The 9,622-nt window shown below is 34.6% G+C and overlaps 1 long non-coding RNA gene across 1 annotated transcript in view; it reads left to right on the plus strand.

Moving 5' to 3' along the window:
* Nucleotides 1–755, plus strand: part of LOC138095464 (uncharacterized) — a 48,879-nt gene extending 48,124 nt beyond the window's left edge. The window contains exon 6 of the long non-coding RNA XR_011146309.1: nt 76–755. This is a non-coding gene — a long non-coding RNA (uncharacterized lncRNA). The remainder of the gene's footprint in view (nt 1–75) is intronic.
* The last annotated feature ends 8,867 nt before the right edge of the window (nt 756–9,622 follow it).

The following is a 9,622-nucleotide window of genomic DNA, read 5'->3' on the forward strand; positions in this document are numbered from 1 at the left end:
TTCATAGCCCTCGGACAGGCTCCTGAGAAAATGTGTGCCTCACTTTTGCCAATTTTCCCCACTATGTCCTTGCAGGTGATGACCACAGAGACAAGGTGGATTTGTTACTGTAGGTGCCATTACTTCTGCCACCAGCTTCTCCAATACAGTGACAGTCTTCTTTGTGCATGGAAACTCTTCTCTTTCCTGTGTTGCAGTGGATACCTCCTGCAGATAAGAAATGGTTAACTGAGAAATGCTCATGTTGGGATATCATCGATGAGACTTTAATTTGGGCATGGTGACTGTTTCCCTTGCTTCCACTTGACTCAATCCCAGGAGCCTCAGTAGAGGAAATTATATTGCACAAGTGATGGAATTGCTCAGTACTCCCATAAATATACATTTATAATTTTCATTTGCCATGTAGTAAATTAAAAAAATAAGATCTATTAATTTTTTTTTCAAAAACTCAAAGCATATCTAAACATCTAATATATAAATTAAGTGCCCTTTTCTCTCCTATCTCCACGTTTTCCTCTATTAAGGGAGTTGTGTGCCTTCTTTAAGCAGATAGATGCACACACACAGACACAAGCTATTTTAGGGGGTTCTGGAAGTAGAGCTATATTGTACACATTATTCTGCAGATTTGCTTTCATTTAACAGTTTTTTCAATGCCCTTTTTTCTGTTTCAGTAATACATATCTGTGTCATCTGTTGAATGACTGCATGATTGTTATGTACATGAAATATAATTAAATGTTTCAAACATTTCTTATTCATAGATATTTATGTTAGTACCAAAAATTTCTGTGCAATGAACCTCCCTATATATCAATAATTTGCACTTGTCTATTATATCATAATAAATTACTTAGCAGTTAAAATACTGGGATTAAGTATATGCATATTTCAAATTTTGAGAATGATTGCAAGATTTCCTTAAATACATGGTAACAACTTGATCCTCAAATGACCATGAATGAGATTGCGAACTTTCCCACAATCTCACAGATAATGAATTTTATGAATATTTGAAATCTTTGCCAATGTGATAGCCCAAACTATTGTCTTAAATTGTATTTCTTTTGGTTTTGAGTTTGATCATTTTTTCATATGTTTATTAGCCATCTGTATTTTTTATTTTCTTTTTTATGTCCAATTTTGGGGCTGCGGGGAGGTTTTAGTCCTTCGCTGATTCCAAAGAGCTCATTTATTATTGGGGGAATAAGCTTTGGATTGTCATGCATTACAGATATTTTTTACACATTTTTAAGCTTCCTTTTTGTTATAAGAATGTATTTGATTGTTACATGTCCAGGTATAACCATGTTCGCTTCTATGGCTTCTGAGTTCATGTCATTTTGGAAAGATATTTATACTGATCCCATAGAACTCTTCACCTATGTTAACTTCTAATTCTTTTGTGTTTTTTTAAATTCAAGTTCTTAAATCACAGAAATTTTTTTATTTGAAATCTTAAAGTTGCCAAGTTATTTGCCATTATCTGCGATTATTTGCCAATAATTGCCCATTTATCTGTAATGCCATCTTGCACATATGCTGTATTCTCATCTGTGACTGACTCCATTTTTGTTCTCTGGGTCTGTGTGTCTCTTCTTCTGCCTCCTGTCTCGTGTCTTCTCTTAGAAGAAATTACAGTTTAGACTGCAATTTCATCAACTTTTAATAAATTAATTTAGGGGAGAATTGGTTTTTAATAATAGTCTTCCTATTCAAGGACAAGGTATGTCTTTCTTTTTATTCAGTAATTTTAATTATTGTTAATATTTTCACTTTGTGAGTATCTTCTTTCAGTTTATTTTCTTACTTAATAATTTTTCTGTATCTGAAAAGTTTTGTGTTGTTTTAGGGGTTAGTGGTCTCCTTCCTCTTTTTCATGGAGTTTCATTTTTTCTTTTTCAAATTACATACTAAATCCTTTGAAAATACTGATAGTTGTGATTCTCCTCTCCCGGATTATCTGGATTGTGGAAATATCACCCACCCTTGATCTAGTTAGATTTTGATGGACCCTTCTTGGTTTGACCAGCATGTTGTTTCTGGTCTATTACACAAAAAGACTCTCAGAGACAGCTATAAGCAAGCAAAGCTGATTTATTAAAACTATAGCAGAAAGGGAAAACAGCACTTTGACAAGGTTTAGTAGTATTTCAAAAGCAGGAAAGTAAGGTCGTGAGGGATGGGATGATGGTTTAAGGTAGGATTTTCAAGGCAGAAAACTGTCCTGTTGTTTAGTCACTAAGTCATATCTAACTCTTTTGCAACCCCATGGCTCCTCTGTTCATGGGATTTCCCAGACAAGAATACTGGAGTGGGTTGCCATTTCCTTCTCCAGGGGATCTTTCCGACCCAGGGATTGAATCCATATCTCCTGCATTGGCAGGTGCTTTTCTTCACCACTGAGTCACCAGGGAAGCAAGGAGCTGGTTAGGAGTGGGCAAGATTCATCCTGCAAGAGTTTAAACTTGGTGAAAGAGTAAGATGAAAACGTTGATTGAATTTAGATAATCACATTTTTGTCTGATGAATGAGCTATTTCCTTATCTGAATAATATGTTATCAATGATAGAAGAACTGTTTGGGTAGATGAACAAACTTGAGTGTATTTGTTGGTTTACAGTTCTGTCTTGTTTATAAGACCCTGCTGGGGGTGGTATCAAGTCTTATTAGTTCCAATAGGTACGTTATTTTGATGTAAATGATCTCAGTCATCAAAATGCTAATTTTAAATTTCAGATTCTTATATATTATGTTAGGTAAAGTCTCTTACCTTTTATATATTTCTTAAGGAATTTTAATCAAAACTAAGTGGTGGATATAACCAAATGCTTTTTGCATAAACAATTATATTATTCTTTAAACTTTTGTCATTGTGAAATAATCCATTTTTAGTATTGAAATTTTTTTATTCCTTTTATTGTTCATTCAACAAATTCCTTTTGGTTAAAAAAGTGTTGGTTTTTAAATTCACTATTGAATTATGAGTATCAGCTTGATTTGGAATTTTTTCAGGCATAACGCTAACTGAAATTGATCTGTAATTTTATTTTTAATTCTTTTTTTGTCATGTTTGTATATTGGATTTTCTGATTGTGTTTAAATAATTTTAGGATTTTCTTTTTATTTTATGCTCTAGAATAGGTTGGAAAGCTTTAGCTTTCATCAGCAGTTAAGCAAACACATAATTTAAGTCATCTGAACTCTCCTTTGTGTTTTTGGTGGTTTTCACATTTTCTATGGTTATTGCTAATTTTTTGTTTTATACCTTACATTTAATTTGTTTCCTAGTAGAAAATCACAGTCAAGTAGAGTTTCAACCACAGTAGAATGAAGTAATACAAAATGTTCATTAATTTCTCTCATTTCAACTAATATCCATTTTCATCCAGTTTTGGTTATTTCTGCTGTCTTTTTTTAATGTAATAAGTTTGACTCATGGATTTTTAGTATCACTCACTGTCCATTCCTGTGTTCCCCAGTCAGCTCTCTGGTATTTACTTATCAGTGTATCTTTTTAATGTTTTAATTTATTTATTTTTTCTACATTCCCTTGTGGGCTTTTTCCTAATGAATTCTTAAACATGTAATTAATTGATTTTAAATTGTTCTTGGTAATGAAGGACTTCCTCTGTTCTGATTTTTATAAAAATTCATAATTAACACATTGTAAGCATACAGAGTATAAGGAAAAAAGAAATATGACCTTGCAAATAACCAGTAATTCAGGTTCTACCACATTTTGCCATATTCACTTCATAATGCTTTAAAGTATTTTTAAATAAGTTAAAGAATTCATAACACTGATTTCCTCCAGAAGCATTTTTCATTTTCATTTTTAAAATCATAATATATGTTACAAAATTCAAAATTTACAAAAGGATTTTCAGTGAAAGGTAATTTACCTTTTCAGTTCTATCTTCCATAGCCACCCAATTTCCCTTTCCTGGAGACAGCTAGTGTTATGGTTTCTTGTGTCTCCTTTCAAACATATGTATACACACATCACAAATACACATCCCAAAATGTGTGTGAGTATATACGTAGATACACACACCCACACATACTTTTGTAATGTTCTATACTTCCTTTTTTTATATATTTATGTAATATATAAATATTTTTAATATTTCTAACATATATCAGTAATGAGAACTTTCTTACTCTTTAATATTTATACTTATTATGCAGGTAAAATTTATATGCATCTTAATTGTGTAATTCAATGAGTTTTCTTAAAAGTATATACCCATGTAACTGTTACCTTACTCAGGAGGTAGAATGTTTTTATTACTTGAGAACTTCCTCTACTGCTTCCTTCCTCCTAAGCCTAATTCTCATAGGAGACAGTATTCTGATTTCTATCATCATAGATGAGTTTTACCTGTTCTTGCAATTAATTAAATTGAATCACACAGTATATGTCTGGACTTCTTCCACTCATCATAATGATATTGAGATTTATACATATTATTCCCTGTACCAGTAAGTTTAAATTTTTTCTATTTAATTGTAGACTAATATTCCATTGAATGGGACTATTACAGTTTATTATTCATTTTCCTATTGATGGGCATGAGGGTTGTTTCCAGTTTTTAGCTATTTTGAATATGTTGGCAAATCTTTTATGCAATTACCTAAAAATGGAATTTGCTTGATTGTAAGATATAATTTGCTTAATTTTATGAGAAACTGTCAAAGAGTTTTCTAAATAGGTGGAAACTTGTCATACTCACCACCTGTGATATATGATATTTGCTACTATTCATCATCACCATCATTTGAAGTTGTCATTCTTGTACTCACTTAAGTAAGTATGAGATGTTATCTTATTGTGACTTCAGTTGACAGTTTGGTCACTTAAGATAAATTTTTATAAGATTAGCTGCCAGTCATAAATCTTCTGTTTAATTTTTCCTAAAATTTTATCTATTATTTTGAAATAATGTAAAAATTATTTCAGGACTTACAGGACATTTTCAAAAATAGTACAGAGAATACTTATATATTCTTTACCCTGATTTTCTAATCTTATCTTCTTATATAACCATTATTACAATATTAATACTTATAGCAATCTTTGAAATATGTAAATACTATTGGTTAGTCTGAAGATCATAATTTTATTTTATTGTTTATCCCTTGGATGTTCTTCACATTGTTTTTTTCATTTAATCAATTTATTTTCATTGGAAGCTATTTACAATATCGTGGTGGTTTCTGCCATACATCAGCATCAGTCAGCCATGGGTGCACATGTGTCCCTCCATCCTGAACCCCCCACCCTCTTCCCTCCCCATCCCATCCGTCTGGGTCGTCCCAAAGCATCAGCTTTGGGTGCCCTGCATCGAACTTCCGATGGTAGTCTATTTTACATATGGTAATATACATCTTACAATGTTGTTCTTTTAAATCATCCCACTCTTGCCTTCTCCCACATAGTCCAAAAGTCTGTTCTTTACATCTGCCTCTTTTGCTGCCTTGCATATAGGATTGTCATTACCATCTTTCTAAATTCCATATATAGGAATTAGTATATTGTATTAGTGTTTCTCTTTCTGACTTAACTTCACTCTGTATAATAGGCTCCAGTTTCATCCATCTCATTAGAACTGACTCAAATGTGTTCCTTTTCATAGCTGAGTAACATTCCATTGTGTATGTGTACCACAACTTCCCTATCCATTCATCTGTAGATGGGCATCTAGATTGCTTCCATGTCCTAGCTATTGTAAATAGTGCTGCAGTGAACATTGGGGTACATGTATCTCTTTCAGTTCTGGTTTCCTTGGTGTGTATGCCCATCAGTGAGGTTGCTGGATCGTATGGCAGTTCTATTTCCAGTTTTTTAAGGAATCTCCACTCTGATCTCCATGGCAGCTGTTCAGTTCAGTTCAGTCGCTCAGTCATGTCCAAATCTTTGTGACCGCTTGGACTACAGCACACCAAGCTTCTCTGTCCCTCACCAACTCCTGGAGCTTGCTCAAACTCATGTCTGTCGAGTCAGTGATGCCATCCAACCATCTCATCCTCTGTCGTCCCCTTCTTCTCAATGCCTTCAATCTTCCCCACCATCAGGGTCTTTTCCAGTGAGTCAGTTCCTCACATCAGGTGTCCCAAGTATTGGAGTTTCAACTTCAGCATCAGTCCTTCCAATAAATATTCAGGACTGATTTCCTTTAGGATGGACTGGTTTGATCTCCTTGCAGTCCAAGGGACTCTGAAGAGTCTTCTCCAACAACACAGTTCAAAAGCATCAATTCTTTGATGCTTAGCTTTCTTTATAGTCAAATTCTCACATCCATACATGACTACTGGAAAAACCATAGCTTTGACTAGATGAACCTTTGTCTGCAAAGTACTGTCTCTGCTTTTTAATATGCTGTCTAGGTTGGTCATAGCTTTTCTTCCAAGAAGCAAGTGTCTTTTAATTTCATGGCTGCAGTCACCATTTGCAGTGATTTGGAGCCCAAAAAATAAACTCTGTCATTTTTCCCCATCTATTTTCCATGAAGTTATAGGACCAGAGGCCATGATCTTGGTTTTCTGAATGTTGAGTTTTAAGCGTATTTTTCACTCTCTTCTTTCACTTTTATCAAGAGACTCTTTAATTCCTTTTCACTTTCTGCAATAAGGGTGGTGTCACCTGCATAAATGAGGTTATTGATATTTCTCCTGGCAATCTTGATTCCAGCTTGTGCTTCATCCAGCCCGGCATTTCGTGTGATGTCCTCTGCATATAAGTTAAATCAGCAGGATGATAGTATACAGCCTTGATGTACTCCTTTCCCAATTTGAAACCAGTCCATTGTTCCATGTCCGGGTCTAACTGTTGCTTCTTGACCTGCGTACAGGTTTCTCAGGAGACAGATGAGGTGGTCTAGTATTCCCATCTCTAAGAATTTTCCAGTTTGTTGTGATCCCCATCATCAGTGGTTTAGTCAATGAAGCGGAAGTAGATGTTTTTGTGGGACTCTCTTGCTGTTTCTATGATTCAGCAGATGTTGGCAATTGATTTTCTGATTCCTCTGCCTTTTCTAAATCCAGCTTGTACATCTGGAAGCTCTCACATCATGTCCTGTTGAAGTCTAGCTTGAAGGATTTTGATCATTACCTTGCTAGCATGTGGAATGACCACAGTTTTGGTTTTGTTTGAACATTCTTTGTGATTGGAATGAAAGTGACCTTTTCCAGTCTTGTGTCCACTGCTGAGTTTTCTAAATTTACTGCATATTGGCTGCAGCACTTTAACAGCATCATCTTTTAGGATTTTAATTGGCTCCGCTGGAATTCCATCACTGGATAAAATGCTTTAAAGCTTCTTTGTAGTTTTCTTTCAATCTCATGGATTTTGTGCAATTTTTGCTTTATAAAATCTGATTCTATGATATATACCCTTAATGGAGTCAATTCAATTTTATCTTCCTGTGGATTGCAATCATCTTATTTTTCTATTGAAAGCTCTTTTTAAATCTCTGGTATATTATTTTGAAAAAAATTTCATTGCATTATATTTTTAAAGTTAATATCACTTTTTAGATGAGATATTATAATCTTATTCTCATTTATATGACAGACAGTGCTGTTTTTATTTGCATATGCCATTTTATAATCCTCTTGTTTTAAAATGACTTATGGTGTTTTATATGGTTTTAATCTGTTTTTATGTAACTTGTATTTCCTCCCTTTTACTCATTTAGTAGATACATTGAATGTGTGTTTTGCTTAGGTTACATACATACCTTTAAATTATATGTTGAGGCAAACATATATTTTAATTTGATCAACTTAATAGAGGCTTTCTTTTTTGAAAGAAGAAAATATCACATATCTAGGGTGTGCCTTCTAATTATCATCTCCCAACAATGGACAGGTATTTGGGATTCAGTGTCAGGTTGCCTATTTTAGGACAAGGGGAGTCTTGGTCACTGTACTCTTCTTTCCCTTCTAACCCAACTTTGGGAACCCAAGGAGCACCTAGTCCACCCTCCATCCCTGCCCCCAATCCTGAAGAGCCCTGCTCATGCACTGCACTCCTTGCTCAGTGGTCACAACTGTCCACTGGGAAGCAGCATTGACTGCTTTCCTGTGAATGATCCCATTATTTACCTGCTAAGTCTAAGTCGCTTCATGAAAGTGAAAAGTGAAAGTGAAGTGACTCAGTCGTGTCCAACTCCTAGTGACCTCATGGACTAGAGCCCACCAGGCTCCTCCATCCATGGGATTTTCCAGGCAAGAGTACTGGAGTCGGGTGCCAGTGCCTTCTCTATTCCCACCACCTCCATGCCACAGTATTGTAGCAGCCAAGAGTAGAGAAGAGACTTGTATGATACTGTATGATAGCACTCAAGTGCCATTTAAAAACAATATGAATGAATGCACATGCAAAATAAAAACAAACTCACAGATTTAGGGGCTTCATTGGTGGCTCACTGAGGAAGAGCCTGCCTGCCAGTGCAGGAGATGTGGGTTCAATCCTTGGGTCAGAATGATCCCCTGGAAGAGGAAATGGCAACCCACTCCAGTATTCTTGCCTGGAGAATCTCATGGACTGGGGGATCCTGACAGGCTACCGTCCATGGGGTCACAAAGAGTCAGACATGACTTAGCATCTACACAGATAGATTCCTTATTCATGTAATAAAATAATAACTATAACAATAAATGTTTTTATTATTAAGTGCGCAATTAAAGGTGGTAGGGTGTGTGCTGAAATATTTGTAAATCTTGAACTTTAAAAATTTTCCAATTAACCCATATGTTTTAGAATAGTACAAATTTGACATGCAATATATGTAATTATTTTATATATGTGTCTAAATTGTGAACATATGCATACTGCTTTTCTCAAATTGTTCTTTTAAATAATAAATGTCTTCATAAACAGATAAAGCAACTTGGAGTGAACAGATGCTGGGAACAGCAACAATAATGGTAGTCATTATAGTAACTGATTGAGGCAAAATTTGAACCCAGATATATCTTAACTGCAAAACTGTTTGCTTAACCATTTGACCTCGATTCTGTCCACATCTTGCTTCATTTTGTTGGCATAATCTCAGATTTTAATCTCCTAGTTACATATGCATTTATATAACTATCTTTAATATTAATATCTTTACAAATATATTACACAAAGTCAAATTAGTGAATTTATTTCATCATTGGATTCTGTTTTGAAGTACCAGATACACTGTGTAATCAACAATAATTACATGTCAAAGAGAATTTGATTGTCACCTCTTGCTCCATGGTACTTCCTTCACATCACTTTTATCTTCTTTCCCCCATTGGAAGTAGTATATTCTCAAAAAGAACTGTTCAAGAAGCACTCTGGAAATAGTATAATTCCTCAGTCTTGATATTATTAGTCACTCTTTGCGTTTCCTCATAATAACCTTGATTAGTCATATCTCTTGTTTGAAAGATATACTACGCAATACCTTATAAGGAGAAAAGGAAATTCTTAAGCTTCTATAACCATGATGAGTCTAGCTTCAATCTCTGTGGAATCCAGGAGTCCAGGATCTAAAGAAGCATCTGACTTCTGCCTCATTTCTCATCTCTTGGTTATGTTTCTTGGCTTTAATTCTGCATCTTTTTTATTTAGGTGACTGGC

The sequence above is a fragment of the Capricornis sumatraensis genome, chromosome 19, assembly GCF_032405125.1.
Source record: "Capricornis sumatraensis isolate serow.1 chromosome 19, serow.2, whole genome shotgun sequence".
Classification (NCBI taxonomy): domain Eukaryota; kingdom Metazoa; phylum Chordata; class Mammalia; order Artiodactyla; family Bovidae; genus Capricornis; species Capricornis sumatraensis.